We start from the raw sequence: 19,038 nt of genomic DNA on the forward strand, positions 1-19,038 counted from the left end.
GACTCCAAAGTCTTTGAAAAGCAATTAATGCTTTGTGTGTTCAACAAATTAACCTCTAAAGTCTTCCAAACCATTTATGGCTCTTACATGACCATTAATGGTTAATTCCACTTGCACCCATGGTTAAGGACTTTGACTCCTAACTTAACCCTCATGTAACCCATGTGTCTCTTCAAAGCATTTATTTCTTTGACTAGGGTAACCATCATGTCCCCTCAAGCATTTAATGCTCCTTATCACTCCTCTCAAGCCTCCTCTTGGTGACACTTGTCAACATGGGATTGGGTTGAAAGTCTCACATGGATTGAATATCTTTCAATCCTAACCCTTGTTAAGATTGCTCAATCTTAACCCTTCATTTCCCCATTTCTTCTATAAATAGAACCCTTCTCCTCAAGCAAAGAAGGAAGCATTAGAGTATTGTTGTTATACTGGCATTAGCATAGAGCTTTCTCATAGCATCACTCTCTACACTTGCATAGCATTTGCTTATCATATTCAACTATCTTGAATCTCCATATGGCATCCATGGCTAGTGCTAAAAGCTGAGAGCTACACTCATTTGGGACTTGGAGAGGAGAGGAACAAGGGAGGAGCAACTATGAGCATCTTGATTAGCTATTTTATTCTATGTTTATATGCTTTCTATTTCATGCTTAATATCTCTCTTGATATGCCTGTTTAGGATAATCTTTTGTTGCTAACACTAACGTTTGTTTCTTGTGCTCTTGTGTGTGTTGCCATCAAACAGATTTTCTAATCCTTTTTGTAGAGCATCATTTGGTGAACCCGATGTGAATCCAAACACCAAAAAGATCAACTTTTTTTTTTAACCAATAACATGTTTGAATGTTGAAAATGTCACACAGGTTGCGCTTTTGACGTTGTTTTGGCACGTTTGACATTGTTTTGGTGCTATTCACCCTGTTTCAGCGCTTTTGCCTTCTTTGTCTTTCCCTTTCTTTTAGCGCGTTTGTGTTAAATAGTGATCTGTTCAAACGTAGACTAGCGCTATTGTAACAGAACATTGTACAAATCACCTTGTAACCAAAAAAAAAAAAAATTAGGCTTGTAGAAGCCCACCAAATAGGCGGATTTTACTAACTATTTTTCTCTTTTGTGCAGATTTAAATTAGATTAAAAAAGTAGATTTATATTTCTTACTAACTTGTTTTTGAAGTTGGTTTTAAAAAAAATGAATTCACTTTTTATTTTGGTTTAAAATTAACTTCACATTTCAAATTTGGGCTTTTAAAAAAAAATCACACATTTGTTTGGGGCTCTTAAAAAGAATTTCATTGTTCCAAGATAAAAAGAACCACAAACTTATACAAAACAACTTTATTTCTTGCAAGTTAGGAAACAAACTTTGTTTTGGTGCTTAAAATCAACAAAACAAAATTTATTTTCTTGCATCAACTTAAAAGAAATTTACAATCAACACTTTGTTTTGGGGCAATCTAAAAAGAACAAGCTATTTTTACTTCAAGCTCAAAAACAATTTTACTTCAAGAAAGACGTGTTTTCAATTCAGTTGACTAGGATTTCAAAGTTCCTAGTTTACAAAATATTTTGCCTTTGAAGTTAAAAAGAACACCATGACTGTTGGAGCAACATCTCCAAATAGTTAGATCACATTGCAATGACAGATTAAAAAGAACAAGTGTTTTTCGTGCTTGGCACACTTGTGCAAAGAGTTGGTCGAGTGGTCCTACTTCTAACACACACTATCCTCTCCCTTGGCTTTTGTGGTCCTAGGTGCAAGAGAAAAGTGTTAGTAACACTCAAAATTTTATCTTTTTAAGAGAGGCCTGCCAAGGGATCGATACTCTTGGGAATGACCTCGAGCGGTAAATCCTTCGAGCCGCTATAGAAATCAGGTGAGAGCGAAAGTTGTAGCCTTGGGTATAGCTGTTCCTACAGTGTAACTGGCCGAAAGGACAAATGGGCCCCACCACCAATTACAAGGCTCTTAAGTGAGTCACTGCAGAATGAACTTATGTCCAAAAACATCGAACATGACTAAACACCTTTAAGTAGTAGCCCACCCGTTCTATTGATTGAGAATATTTGCGATATAATTTAGTACAAGAGCATAGATGGTTTTGCTCCCAAGATACTCACCATACATATTTCCTTGCGTAGAAACATAGCTTTTTGAAAAGTCACTTGTGGCTTGATAAAAGTGGTGACTCCCCCATCATAGGGATCATCTATTTGTTATGCTCGTGCAAGACTTAGTATATCACATCCTTACTTGCCATGACGGGATTCATAAGGTATGTAGTACCAAAGTCAAAGAAATATCAAGATGTGGGCTAAATTTATCACAACTGACCATTTGACCTTAGGGATAAAAAGTGTTTGAAGTGTGTTCGTTTTAAAGACCAAGTGCAAATTGAGCCGACTTCAGGCTTTGGAAATACACCTTAAATTACATCTAAAGGAAGGGTTATATAAAAGTCCAAGGATTGGGTTGATCTAGACCCATACTCATTTGTGCCTTTGGGGAAACATTCTTGTGTTTATGTGCTTGCTTTGTTTTCTTGTCAAAGAAAAATCAAAAAATCACTTCTCAAAAACAAGGTATTCATCCAACCAAACATCTGTCAAAAGAACCAAAAACATCAAAAACAAGGTACAAACAACAAAGAGTCAAATTTTATGACCATTCTTCACATCTTGCGAAAGAAGAAGTGTCATCAAAATATCAACTTGAAAAGAAGACCATTAAGCTCAAAGGCTTTGATCAAAAGGAGGAAATTCTTCTATATCAATCGACAAATCTTTGTCTCCCATAGAGTCTTTCTACATCGCATGCATCTATACCTTCAAGGTAAAACAAACGAATTTGATTCATAATCATTGAACCGCAGAGCTTTTATGCTATATAGAGCTCTGAGTTATCACAAAAATCAAGGAGGAAAGATTAATCCCAACTTCTTCCCAAATGTCTGCATCACCTACAACACAGCTCAAGAAATACCTCCAACACCTGAAAGGGAAGAGGTAGAGTTTGTCCCATTTGTGACGCAAAGTTTTTTATTGAAGTTGAAAACATTTTCATCCATCATCTCACTCATACATCATCACTTCATCATCAATCCGTCCCAACTCTCAAAACATTAAGAGGTTATTGTTCCAAGTTCTCTTTTAGATATTGCTTGAAATCAAACACTTCACATCACTTTTTAGATTGTTTCTACATCTAGGATAAGCTCATCCTAAGAGACACATCTACGTAGGTTAAAACTAGTTCATGAGTGAATCCTCTCATTACTAGGTAGTTCAATCTGTAACACATCTTAGATTTCTCTACACCTTATCACATCAAATCTTATCAAACAAGCAAGCAATTCAAAGAAGGAATTTTGGTTACATCTACCTTAAAAGTGTTAAGAGATCCACGTGCAACACAATTCACCAACCATCAATCTCTCATTTCAACAAAAACTCATCATCATTTTCACACAACTTCAACAAAAAGCTTATAACCAAAATGGCCCAAACCCGATCACAGTCCAGGCAACGAGAAATAGAAAGGGAAGAAGAAGAAGAGGAAAATCTCAATGAATTTCAAGAAGCACTTGGAAGAAATGCAGATGATGAAAACCCAAGTACTCCCACTCCTGCAACAATAGAAAGGGCTCAGCATAACCCTCTCTTTAACAGACTTTTTGATGAAATACTCAGGAGTAATGCAGATGCTCACTTCTTAAGACTCGCTCAAGAAGGAGCAAAACTCCCCTCTGACTTTGATCTTGCCCAATTAAAACAAGTATCAGAAAGACAAAGTCGCCATGAAGAGGAAAGAGGTAGAGATCCCATCAGATATAATATTCCCCGAGGTAACCCACCACCTCCTCCTCCAAATGAAATGGAGATGTTGCGGCAACAAGTCAAGAATCTTGCCCAACAACTTCATAGTGGTGTCAAGACCAATCAATTCTCACTCAATGACATCTATCCCTATCCTTTTGATAGGAATCTTTATATGCCACCCTTTCCACAAGGATTCGAAACACCTAAATTTGAAAAATATAGAGGAAAGGGGGATCCCCACGATCATGTCCGAGAATTTCATTCCGCTTGTCTCGAAGTAGCATATGAAGACACATACCTAATGCGCCTTTTTCCCCAAAGCTTGGGAGGAACAACCACATCATGGTTTTCCCGACTACCAGGTGGCATTAGAACATTTGAGGAACTTATCCAAAAATTCCTCACTCATTACTCTCATAACATTGAACGCGACATCACCATGGCTGATCTGTGCAACACCAAACAAAAACCAGGTGAACTATTCTCAGTATTCCTGCAACGATGGCGTCAAATGTCTAGAAAACGTTCTCTTCAGTTACCTGAATGAGAACTAGTGGAAATATTCATTTCCAACTTAAATGAAGAAATGGAATTTCACCTAGATGTCAAAGACACAGACTCTTTTAATGATATGATCACCAAGGGTTTGAAATGTGAAAGGGCACTCATTAAGAAAGGACTCATCAAAATCTTTAATGAACCAAAAGATGGTCCTCGCCCACGCTTCAATAGCGATAAGCCAAGCTTCTGGAATAAAAACAAGAATATCGTCAACGATGGGGTTGTGGATGCCCAGACTATACAAAATGCACAACCTATGGTTTGATTTGCCGGACAAAATCCTCCGCCTCAAAACAACACAAATGTTCCTTCTAATCAAGGTCGCATCACATCTCAGGATGAACCTATACCTCGTCAGCAAAAATAGAAACACACATACACTCGCTTAGGGGAACCCATTGAAATAGTATTGCGACAACTCATTTCTCAAAATTTGGTCACTCTACCTAAACTATCAAACTATGAGCCTCAGGTCAAACCGGCCTGGTGGAGAGATACTAAACACTGTGAATTCCATCAAGGAAGAGGGCACAAGACAAGTAATTGTCACCGATTGAAAGATCTCATTCAGGATCTTATTGATCGAGGAGAAATTGAAATTGAAGGACATGACCCAAAAACAACAAATAATGATCATCTGATGTTCAAAAATCCACTTCCATCACAAGATCAAAGGGGTCCTTCCACTTCCCGGCGAGGCACTGATACCATTGATTATACACAAGATGCGTATAATTACACTATAAATCATCTGTATGATGCCAATGAATAAGTTGCAACTATAACCTTCAAAAATCCCAACTCAAATTGCAATGTTGTTACACGTCATGGCAAAGTTACCATCAAGGCAGCTCCACAAGGCACCACCTCCATCCCAAAGTAGTACAATCTTGTGGAACAATTAGACAAAACTCCTGCACTTATATCCATTTTAGAGCTTCTGCACCTATCACCCTCATAAAACTATCTTGGATCAAGCACTCCAAGAGGCGTCAGTCCCTGCAAATCTGAATATAGACCAATTTCAAGCCATGGTTGGAAGTCTAAAGTTATCACCTTGTCTCACTTTTTCTGAAAGTGACAACTCTTCCTTCCAGCAACCGCATAACGCCTCACTCCACATCGAAGGATTTATTAACCAGCATCGAATCAAGTGAGTCTTGATCGATAATGGAGCAGGCCTAAACATTTGTACACTATAGTTGGTTACAGCATTGGGATATGCGATCGAATCAATGGATCCTCATCACAAGATCACAATCAAAGCCTATGACGATGTAGAGCGTTCATCCAAAGGAGCTGTGGTACTACCAATCCGAGTGGGCCCCGTGGTAAAGCACATCATTTGTCAGGTTCTGGACCTTCCTCTGCCATACAATCTATTGTTAGGAAGACCTTGGATACATGCCATACAAGCCGTTCCATCTACCTACCATCAATGTATCAAGTTCCCACATAACGATGTAGAGATCACAATTCTGGGTGACGCAAATCCCTTTGCATATTGCCATAATATCAACCATCAACCAGAGATTACCGTTCCTAATAATAGAGAAGCCATTTCCTCCACATCATATATAAGTCCCGACTCTCTTGCCCATTCAAACACCACTATAACCAAGCAAGAAAAGCTTAAGATGAAGATCGCAGAGGAAGGTCCTGGGGAATACAACTTGAGTCAACTCTTTTGTGTAGGACAAATGCCCACTTCTCCCAGAACACATGGTAAACCACAGCAGGTACTCTAGCAACCACTAAACATACCAGCATGTGCTTTGACGCCCTTCGTTCTTGGAAAGAGTCAAGAGGAAGAAACACAAGATGAGGACCTAGCGGAATGGATCTATAAAGATCCCATCAACACTGACATACTGTGAGTTACACTTCCTACGGAATAGTATGGCAAAGGTCTCCTCATTATGCAACGAATGGGGTATGATGGTTAGAGTGCTTTGGGATATTGCAACCAAGGACGACATGAACCCCTACTGCGGAAATTCAAGCCCAAAGGTAATACAGGCCTAGGCTTTGAAAAAGAGATATTTCCTAAACTCAAGTTCAAAGGAAAACCCAACAAACAATTTTGTCCACCTACAACAAAAAAGATGCTTTTTATCATTAAAGTAGCCTTAAGTACCATCCCAACTGCCCCACTGAGGCTCAAAACCCCAACACAGCCATCACCAATGCCACTCATCCCACCAAACGAACCAGTAATCCCATCAGCAACACCATTAGCAACAACAATTGTATCAGAACCTGCAGCAGCATCTATGGCACTAGTAGTTCTAGTAGAAGCCACTGAGTCAACATTACCAATACTCCCCGTACCAGATCCTTTAATCCCCATCGACCTTCCTGCAGCACCGATCATTACAAAGGTACATCAACCAATCACACCTGCAGTATTTAACTCAAAAGACATCCCAGTATGGTATAGTAATCGGATGCTGGAAAGTGACTCAAAGACCGACTCACATGAGTGGAAATTTGATTCTATATAGCTTAACACTTCAGATGAGGAAGATGCATCACTACCTCCACCACGCAAAGAAATCCTTGTTTATGGAGAAGCACAGATAAAGACCACTTGGGTTCCTAAACTGGAAACATCTTCCATAGACCCTACGTCTCATCCTACACCTGATTCTGACAGGGAGAGTACCATTAACGACCTTCACCATAACGTCTTGACCCTCATTGATACATCTAACACACTTAACCTAATCGATGAAGTAATGCCCATTATCCACCCTGAACTCATCGAATGGAACCAACCAAATTCCCCATGCCTTGACTTCTTCCAAAACGATGAGGCCATCATTGACTTTTTGGAATTAAGGGATAACCTACCAAGCGGGGATCACAAAGCTGGATTCGCCATAGAACTGAATAGCACAACATACTTTGGGGCAGATGCCAAACCTTTCAGCTGCAAAAATATAACAATAAAACATGGATCTTCTAGTGAAAACCACACTGTGGCACTGTTTGATTCGACAAAAGTAAAAAGAAAGAGCGTATCCAATGGTGAAAACCTCTCTAAGGCGCCTGAGGATGAAGGGTTTGACATTCTCCCTGCTAGTACACAACAGGAACGATCAATGATTCTCATCGAGGAAACCAAAGAATACAATGTGGGGACTCCTGAAAATCCTCATCTCATACATCTAGCATCTCTTCTCACTCCAGAAGAACAACCTAAATTTATAGAGTTCTTCCAGAAGCGTCAGATCAACTTTGCATGGTCATATGCAGACATGCCTGGGCTTGATCCTGATTTAGTCATGCATCACCTCACCGTAGCAAAGGGAGCCAAACCTGTCAAGCAGAAGCTTCGTAAGATGCATCCCCAGATTGCAGTGCTAGTCAAAACAAAACTCAAGAAACTCCTAGATGTTGGTTTCATTAGGCCAATTGATTATGCAGAATGGATCTCCAACATTGTGCCTGTCGGCAAACCAAAAGGGGGCATCCACATTTGTACTGACTTCAGAGATTTGAATAAGGCATGTCCTAAGGATGACTTCCCCCTACCAAATATTGACATCATAGTAGACCTGATAGCAGGACATGCCATGCTTTCACTCATGGATGGCTTTTCAGGATACAATCAGATAAAGGTCGCACCAGAAGATCAACATAAGACAGCCTTCACATGTCCATGGGGCACATACTGCTGGAATGTAATGCCTTTTGGTCTAAAGAATGCAAGAGCGACCTATCAACGAGCAATGACTACTATCTTTCATGATATGATGCATACCATAATGGAAGATTATGTTGATGACTTATTAGCAAAATCACTCACTAGAGAAGGTCATTTGGACATATTAGAGAGAATCTTTGATAGACTAGAACAATATCATGTTCGACTCAACCCAAAGAAATGTGTCTTTGGAGTAACCTCCGGGAAACTTCTAGGATACATTGTCTCAAGCAAAGGCATTGAGGTCGATCCAGCAAAGGTTAAGGCAATCATGGACATGCCACCTCCAAAGAATATCAGTCAGCTAAGGACATTACAAAGGCGACTTCAATCCATCCGAAGATTCATTGCACAGTTGGCTGATAAGTGTCACCCATTCACACACCTGCTATACAAGAATATCCACTTTCAGTGGGATGCCCGATGCCAACAAGCATTTCAGACGCTTAAAGACTATCTCATGAAACCACCATTGTTGATCCCACCAGATCCAAGTAGACCATTGTTACTCTATATCCTAGCAACCAGTACAGCATTGGGTGTACTACTGGCACAACATAATGCAGAAGGAAAAGAGTGTGTTGTTTACTACATCTCTCGCACACTGGTGGGCTATGAACTCAATTACACACCTATTGAGTGAGCTTTCTTAGCAGTAATCTTAGCGGCCACTAAACTGAGGCACTATCTATTAACACACAAAGTACAACTCATTGCAAAGATTGATCCACTGAAGTATTTAATTAACAAAGCAGCATTGACAGGCCGCTTGGCCAAATGGGTGATGATTCTAAGTGAATTTGACATTGAGTACGTGGACCGTAAAGCTATCAAAGGTCAAGTTATTGCAGATCAGTTAGCTGATGCACCACTCATAGGCGATCATCCTCTCATTTCCAATTTTCCAGATGAAGAGATATTCATGATCACAACAGCACAACCATGGAAACTATATTTTGATGGTTCATACACTAGGCACGGCTTGGGGGCAGGCATTCTGTTTATCACACCTCAGGGTGATAGCATCCTGAAGTCTTACAGGCTCACATTTCCATGCACAATCAACATAGCAGAGTATGAGGCCTTGATCACAGGACTCAGGTTAGCCGTACAATGGAAATTACAAGAACTGCAAGTATATGGTGATTCCCAACTAGTCATTTGACGAGCAATAGATGAATATCAGACCAAAGATGATAAACTCATGCCATATAAGCAAATGGTGGACACTTTAAAGACATCATTTACTACTATCACCTTTGAGCAGATACCAAGAGATCAGAATCGAGCTGCTGACGCTATGGCTACCATCGCATCTCCCCTAGATCTTCCACAAAATTCAACACGCTACGAGTTCTTGGTAGAACAGCTTTGGATCCCCGCTTATGATATGCCTGAATCCGAGATGATATGTCGCCTTGTCGGTTCTAAATCCCCATGGTACGGTGAGTTCTACACCTATCTCTGCGATCACACCCTTCCTCCCAACCAATCGAATAACCAACGTAAAACCTTCATTCGCCAAATTGTTCGATATACCATTATTGCCGAAACCCTATACCGACGCGGTCTTGATGGTACTCTCCTTCGATGTCTGGAACAAGATGAGATAACAAAGGCTTTGGAAGAGGTACATGAAGGAATTTGCGGGACTCACTCAAGTGGTCCGTCACTAGCCAAGAAACTCATGCGAGCTGGATATTATTGGCCATCTATGGAAAAGGATTCCTACTACTTTGTCAGAAAATGCAAGAAATGTCAAGTTCATGGCGACGTGATACATGCACCGGCCCAAGAACTACAACCAATCATGACACCATGGCCTTTCTGTCAATGGGGCCTTGACCTTGTGGGTAAGATTCATCCATCTTCATCCAATGGCCATAAATTCATTATTACCGCCACCGAATATTTCACAAAGTGGATCGAAGCTATTCCACTTACCCAAGTCACTAGCAAGAAGATCACCTCATTCATTCTCAACTACATCATCTGCCAGTATGGTGTACCCATGTCCATCATCACAGATAACGGTCTTCCTTTCAAAAATCAGGATGTCCGTGAACTTTGTGAGAAATTTCATATCCAACACCACTTTTTCACTCCCTATTACCCACAAGGCAATGGTCAGGCTGAAGCATCCAATAAAAACATATTGAGAATCCTCAAGAAGACAGTCAATGATGCCTGTCGTGATTGGCATGTTCAACTGAATCCAGCACTATGGGTATATCGAACTAGCATTCGAACCCCTACAGGTGCAACTCCTTATTCATTGGTCTATGGTGCAGAAGCTATCTTGCCTATTGAGGTCGAGATACCATCATTACGGGTTTCCTTGCACAATCTCATTGATGACGAAGCCTACAGAGTATCCCGTCTTCAGGACTTAGAGTTACTTGATGAGAAATGACAAGCTGCATACAATCACCTCAAAGCCTATCAGTAGCGCATGAGTAGAAGCTACAATCACCGAGTTAGATCTCGTACATTTGAGGTAGGTGATCTTGTTCTATGAGAGAATCCTCGCAACCAACCAAACAGAGAACATCAGGGCAAGTTTGAATCAAACTGGCTAGGCCCATATGTTGTCACTGTTGTATTCAGGTCCGGGGCATATCAGTTGGCTACATCAAAAGGAGAACTGCTCGCAGATCCAATCAACAACATGCACCTCAAACAGTTTTATACCTAAGCTGTACAGAGCATCAGGCTCCCCTGCATACCAGAAAATACCAAAAACATTCAGAAAAATGTCCTGAAGAAATACAAAAATAAATAAATAAAATGCATCCAAACGGTGAACAACCACTTCAATGGCACCTTGGGTAAGTGCGATGGTGAAAACCTGGCAAACAAGCGCCACTCGTAAAAGGCTATGGCTCCATTATCTTTCAAACTTGTTGTGACCACATCTACTTCATACATACATCCATCCATCCATCAACCATGGCTTGTTATAAATCTACAAATCCAAGAAAGTACTACATGCATCCTGCATCCCGCTTTTTTATAGTCATGTCTAAACTGGGGGCAATTCCCTTAAACTATTGATGGAAGTGGATTCTACATTGTCTTGTGATTCATTAAAGTTCTTCATTTAAAACTATCTCACAAAATCCACAAAACATCCAAAACACTTCAAAATCCAAAAACATTCAAAACAATTCAAAATCCAAAAACATCAAAAATCACACAAAAACATGGCAACACATTGTACATACTCGTCCGCGCAGATACCAAACAAGCATTGAAAAAAATCCTTGCCCAATGATCACTTCTCAAATTGACCAAAACCATCAACATCAACAATCAAACTGTCTTCAACAAGGATGCATCCTTCCTTACCAAAACAAAGACAAAAGTGACATTTTCTTTGACAAGAAAATTCTGTTTACGCTATCAAATACTTGGTTGATTTATGATCTAGTAATTTATATCAGGTTCCTATGGCATTGTTTGTGTATCTTCGACACATTATTCCGATGAAGTTCTGGGGCATGTACTAATGGTGTCTACGTGGGAAGTTCACCAAGCTACGTGATCTTATGTCAAATGCAGTCATAGATCATTACGGCTTGCTGGCTACACTGTATACCTTGACCATATGAGCATGAACTATTACCAAGGATCCATATTCTTTATTCTTTATGTATATATTATTTTTTGCAGGTACAATTCTCTTTCTTTGGTTCCTCCTACCTCATCCAAACTGGATAAAGGTTTTATCTCTTATTATGGTATGCACTTGTCTCAGGATATGATCAGCCTAAGATCAAGGAGGACGATCCAAGTCATGCATGAAAGGAGATAATCCTTGCCTATTCTGCAAGCAATACTCAAGTCAACTTGATCCATTATATCAAGTTGCTTGTATTAACTTGCTATATCAAAATCCATGTAAGAAATACTCTGGTCATCTTGAATCTTTATGTCAAGTTGCTTGTATTTTCTTACAACATTTTAAAGCTCAATGATGAAAAATAAAGCACCATGGATCGTCATTCCATTTCATCTGTATATATTGCATTTCGTTGCATTCCACCCATCCATACATTCATAATAGCTGCATATCATGCATACATAGTCATAATAATACATACTCTATTTTACTCATCTTCTTCCATAAGACTCGGTCCTAGTCCTCCATATCTTCTATCTAACATCAAATCCCCCCTCAGCCTCCCTATCTTGATCATCAACATCATCCTAATCCTTTCATTGCTTCCCATCCTCACTCATCCACAAAATTAAGCCAGTTACTCTGTCTACATAGATACATCGACTCCCACACACCTAAACTATCAACAGATACTCTGATCAAGTATCTTTGGGTCTCAACAGGTAATCGATTATGGTAATCCTAGACTACATCAGACATTTATCACAATGACCTAGTCTCAACGGGGTTGCCATGATTCCCCACAACCATCCATCACACGCACACACTATCAATTGATCAACCAATCAAACACAATCCAACGGACAATTACATCAATTGTCTAAGTCTCAACGAGTATTTTGCTTCAAATACCTTGACTTCATCGAGAAATTACATCAACTGTCTAAGTCACATCAGGTCACTTTGATTCACTTACTCAGACTTTATCATGTCCAAGTGACCAACTAACATCAACTGTCACGCTTTGACTTGACTGAGGCAATTAAACTGATTGCACCAAATTGTCCAACCAATTTTGATCAATTGTATAGCATCAATCCAAACCCCACACTACATCTGCTATGTATCTCTTGCATGACCTCAGGGTACTCGTTGGTTTGTTGTTTCTTCATATTCACTCCATTTTCTCCCATTCTTTCATCATTAGTTCTAATTTCTTCTATTCTACCTCCCTTCCACTTTTCATTTTTTTTCGAGAGATCGCCCAATTTTTTGAAATTTTTCGGCCCATCTCTCGAGGGGGCATACCACCCATTAAATTTATATTTTATGGGGCATTTCTTCACACCTATTTTTCTTTCTTTGAAACGACGCGATAAACTGCACCGTCTCAAAGAGGGGCAAATGTAGTCACATAAATCTATCCACTTAATTAAATGAATACTTAGTATTTATTTGATTATTTAACCATCAATTAATAATTAATTAAATTAATATTTAATTAATTCATCTTAACCCTCTTCTCCTATTAATTAAACAAATTATTCAATTTATTTGATTTAATTCACTTAACCAGATTCAGACCATTAATTAAATAAATAAATCATATTTGTTTAATTAAATCTTCTCTCACATTTAAATAAATTAATATTTATTTAAATCCCCCAAAATCCCACCTCTCACATTTAAATAAATTAACATTTATTTAAATCACCTTTATCCTCCACCCACTTGTATTTTCCTACAAATGCAAGTTGCATAATCACATTTAAATAAATTAACATTTATTTAAATCACCTTTATCCTCTACCCACTTGCATTTTCCTACAAATGCAAGTTGCACAACTATTTTAAATAAATCATTTATTTAAATCACCTTTAACCTCCACCCACTTGTATTTTCCTACAAAAGCAAGTTGCACAACTATTTTAAATAAATTATTTATTTAAAATCCTATTTATCCTCACCCACTTGAAACCTTTAATGGTTTCCCTTAAAGTCTTCAAACTTGATGGCTTTAAAGTCTTCAAACTTGATGGCTTCCCTTAAAGTCTTCAAACTTGATGGCTTTAAAGTCTTCAAACTTAATGGCTTCCCTTAAAGTCTTCTTAAGACTTTAATGGTTTTCCTTAAAGTCTTCAAGCCTTTAATGGTTTCCCTCAAAGTCTTCAAGCATTTTAATGCTTTATCTTCCTTTTTCTCATTTAAATAAATTAATATTTATTTGAATATTTATCCAAATGCAAATTACACCATTTAATTGAAATAAATGATTTTATTTTAATTGAAAATACCAAAATTCCTCCCACTTGCATTTTCCTACAAAATCCACTTGCATGCCTAAACCCCTTCTAGATTCTTCTAAACCTTCCTGATTAACCTAATTCATCCCCTAAATATTGTCACATTCCTAAGCAAATTGGAGTCACTTCTCAAAGACTCCAAAGTCTTTGAAAAGCAATTAATGCTTTGTGTGTTCAACAAATTAACCTCTAAAGTCTTCCAAACCACTTATGGCTCTTACATGACCATTAATGGTTAATTCCACTTGCACCCATGGTTAAGGACTTTGACTCCTAACTTAACCCTCATGTAACCCATGTGTCTCTTCAAAGCATTTATTTCTTTGACTAGGGTAACCATCATGTCCCCTCAAGCATTTAATGCTCCTTATCACTCCTCTCAAGCCTCCTCATGGTGACACTTGTCAACATGGGATTGGGTTGAAAGTCTCACATGGATTGAATATCTTTCAATCCTAACCCTTGTTAAGATTGCTCAATCTTAACCCTTCATTTCCCCATTTCTTCTATAAATAGAACCCTTCTCCTCAAGCAAAGAAGGAAGCATTAGAGTATTGTTGTTATACTGGTATTAGCATAGAGCTTTCTCATAGCATCACTATCTACACTTGCATAGCATTTGCTTATCATATTCAACTATCTTGAATCTCCATATGGCATCCATGGCTAGTGCTAAAAGCTGAGAGCTACACTCATTTGGGACTTGGAGAGGAGAGGAACAAGGGAGGAGCAACTATGAGCATCTTGATTAGCTATTTTATTCTATGTTTATATGCTTTCTATTTCATGCTTAATATCTCTCTTGATATGCCTGTTTAGGATAATCTTTTGTTGCTAACACTAACGTTTGTTTCTTGTGCTCTTGTGTGTGTTGCCATCAAACAGATTTTCAAATCCTTTTTGCAGAGCATCAAGAGTATTTAGTCCTCCGGTATTGAGCTTAACCGAAGCTGTACTCAAACATCAGAGATGTTATCTTTGCAGTTCAAACACTTCTTCCAGATTATAGTCTAGATTTCTATGCAGTCAGTGAGACACCTTTTGTGATGAGCAGTGCGCTCTACGCTTTTGGCCTTCCTGCATGTGCGGGCCCCTCAATTGTAATCACATACTTACTGTAGAAGTATTATCTGATTGCGGGTAGGCTTCCTGTCGTGGTTTTTCCCTTTACCGGGTTTTCCACGTATAAATCTTGGTGTCATGTGGATGGTATTTATTTTGTGATTATTATTTATTCTTAATTGGTTTAACTGCTATTTTGGTATTTGGTTTAAGCATTCTGGTATTAAATTTTTAATTGCTAAATGTTCTGGTAACCTGTGACAACTAATTCACCCCCCCCCCCTCTCAATTGTCTTCCGGTTATTTGAACTATCTAACAGAGCATACCAATCCCTTTCCAAACAAGAGTTCTTCCACATAGGAAATAAGATTTTCCAAAAACACAACCTCTAGTTTAACCACTTTCAACCATGAAGAGGAATTTTTTTTCAAAATGCTAAGACTCCAGAATAAAAATGAGAACTCTCATATTTGGAAAAATCCCCAAAATATAAAGGGATTTTCCAAAAAAAAAAACTTTTATGTCAAATTCCTTTTTCATAAAATTGAAAATCTATTTATTTATTTATTTTAAACATTTACATGACTTAAATTTAAATATTCCATTTTTTTCTCACACAAAAAAACCATTAGATATTTTAATTACTATAAGTAAAAATTGAGATTCATTTTTTTGTAACAAATACTCAAGACATAATATAAATTCCACTAATAAATCAACAATCAATTTAACTAAACAATTCAGAATAATTGATTTCTCTATTTAACCATAAAAGTGCCCTTAATAATTTATTCTTAATTTAATTTAATAAATGCAATACACATTAATTATTAATAACCATAAGTTATTAATAGTTATTTCTCATTAAATAACATAAGAAGGGAATAATTAAATCCACAAAATGCATAACACACAAACTGGACTAAACAAGGCAGAGACATGACCTACATACCAACATAGGGAAGGTTGACAGGCGACTGACAAAACTCACTATCGAGCAAGGATAGAGATAACATTTAGGGCCTTAAGACTATCTCCTCCACTTCCATTGGATTAATTAGGTACGCTCAGACCTGTGGAACCACGTGAAGTCAATACCTTGTACCTACAATTCCTATATCATAGAACCACACACACACACACACACACACACATATATATATATATACAAACACAGTAAACACACCGGTGAAGGATAATTGTGACTTTTTGTGTCTCACCAAAGTGAGTGACGGGAAATCATCTCCTCGCACCCCATACACTTTCCACCCATACATGATGACATATATATAAAGCATCTCATGTATAAAGTAAATGTGTTAGTCCATGGTCAATAATACATAATAAAAATAACATCTACTGATCCATAAGGAAATAAAGCATAAACAACATTCACTAAATCTCAAATCAAAGCATAATCCAACATAGCATAATATCTGAATAAAACATCACCACATAGTGTATGCACAAATCCACTAAAATGTCAACCATGGTCAAAATAAGTATCGAAAAAGTCTGATCGAGGGAGGGGTACTACATCCTCCCCCCAAAACTAGGCTTACCCTTGGAAGCCTAAAACATATATGGATAAATCTTTCTCATCTTTGATACATCCTCCCATGTAGCCGAGGTCTCATCATTTGGGTCCCATAGGACCCTTACCTAGTCAATGGTACAACCCCTGAGGGTCAAACCCCGACATTGAAGAATGCACATGGGCTCCATGGAAAGTTGCCCATCCTCAACCTGCAATGCATTCCAATCAAGAACATGGGTCACATCAGGATGATATGGTCTAAGAAATGAAACATGAAAGAAATCATGGATTCGAGATAGGCTTGGTGGCAAGGCAAGACAATAGCCAATAGCTCCTACCCTCTCAAGGATCTCAAAAGGGCCAACAAAGCGAGGAACCAACTTAGAACCCTTTCCATAATGGATTGGACTCTTTTGTGGATGCACTCTCAAGAATACTTAATCTCCAACATAAAATTGATGATCCACTTTGTGAGCATCTGCATACTTCTTATGTCTATCCTGCGCTGCTACAAAATGCTCATGAATCCGCTCAACCTAGTGCTCCATCTATTGAAACATATCCAGACCTATATGCACCTTGTCCTCTAACCAATACCATCTCAAAGGAGTATGGAAAGGATGACCATACAATGCCTAGAAGGGAGACATATCTGTGGATAAATGATATCCATTGTTATAAGAAAACTCCACAAGATAAAGATAGTCCTCCCAACATGACTGTTGGTCCATAACATACATGGGAAGCATGTCTTCCAAAACCTAATTCATGCGCTCGGTCTGACCATTGGTCTCTAGGTGATAAGATGAACTAACGTTCAACTGGGTTCCTAAAGCATGTTGAAGTGAGGTCCATAATGCTTAAGTAAAGATAGGATCCCTATCTAAAATGATTCACCTAGGAATCCCATGTAGCCTCACCACATCTTCCATGAAAACTCGTGCCACCACTGCTGTTGTATAAGAAGATCGAATAGGAACAAAATGAGAAACTTTGGTCAATCTGTCAACAATGACCATGATGGTGTTGTGACGATGTGAAGAAACCAACAACCCAACTATGAAATCCATAGAAATGATGTCCCATTTCCAATTCGGTACCAAATTAGGCTGTAAAATCCCTGCAAGGTGTTGATGCTCAGCCTTAACCCACTGACACTCCAGACACTTTGACACAAAATCAACAATGTCACATTTCATGCCAACCCAATGATATATCTATTTTAGATCTGTGTGCATCTTCTTGACACCAGGATGTGCCGAGTAAGGTGCACGATGGGCCTCAATCATGATAAAAGTACGAAGCCCATCTAAAGGAGGTACATAGATACACCCAGGTTGTCAAAGAAGACCATCTGCCTCAAGTTTATATCTAAAATATCTACCCTCTAATGGTCTTCCAGTCTCAGTCATGGTTCTAAAATCCTGATACTAGATGTCCTGTGGAAGAATCCTAAGGATTCTCTCTCTCAAATCCACCCCAAGGGACAATGATGCAACCTCATGTCATCTACGAATTAAAGTATCTGTCACTACATTATCTTTCCCTTGAATATATCAAACCTCAAAATCATATTCGCAGAGGAATTCCATCCATCTCCACTGTTTAGCATTCAAGTTTGCCTGAGTAAAAATGTACTGCAAGCTACAATGATCACTATGCAACTCAAACCGACGCCCTAACATAAAATATCTCCACCTGACTAAAGCATGAACAACAATTGCCAATTCTAAGTCATGAACTAGATAGTTTAGCTCTTGGTCCATGAGTTTGTGAGACTCATAGGCTACCACATGACCATCTCACATAAGCATTGCTCCTATGCCTTCTAGAGGGGCATATGTACAAACCATGAAATCTCTAGATGGATCAGGAACTGCCAAAATTGGTGCACTAAGAAGGAGTTCCTTCAAAGTTGAAAGGCTACCTCACATTGCTTCGACCAAACATACTTCTTCCCTTTGCTCTGAAGAAAAGTGATCAGGTGACCTATCTGGGAAAAACTCTGAACAAAATGTTAGTATCAGGGATCACTGAGAGGGGGGGTGAATCATTGATTTACCAGAAGTCAAATCAACAAACTCATTTTTATCCATCGATTAGCAATGCATAACAGAAAAGAACATAAACATGTAACAAAGAATTCACAAATCCACAACACTAGAATTTTTACATGGAAACCTGGAAAGGGAAAAACTACAGTGGGGCTGGAACCCACAATATTCATATACTATGGCTAGGAGTACATAAATATTACATAGATGGGGAATGCACTTGCATTCAGGATCACTGCCTAGAGCTCACTACTCAATTACAATTGCCTGGAAGGCTAGAACCTTCAGGGAAGTCTCACTGACTTACAATTTGATTACAATGAGGAAATACAATGGAATGAACTCTCAAGTAGCATCTAACAATGC

This window comes from Cryptomeria japonica, chromosome 10 (genome assembly GCF_030272615.1).
Source record: "Cryptomeria japonica chromosome 10, Sugi_1.0, whole genome shotgun sequence".
In the NCBI taxonomy this organism is placed as follows: domain Eukaryota; kingdom Viridiplantae; phylum Streptophyta; class Pinopsida; order Cupressales; family Cupressaceae; genus Cryptomeria; species Cryptomeria japonica.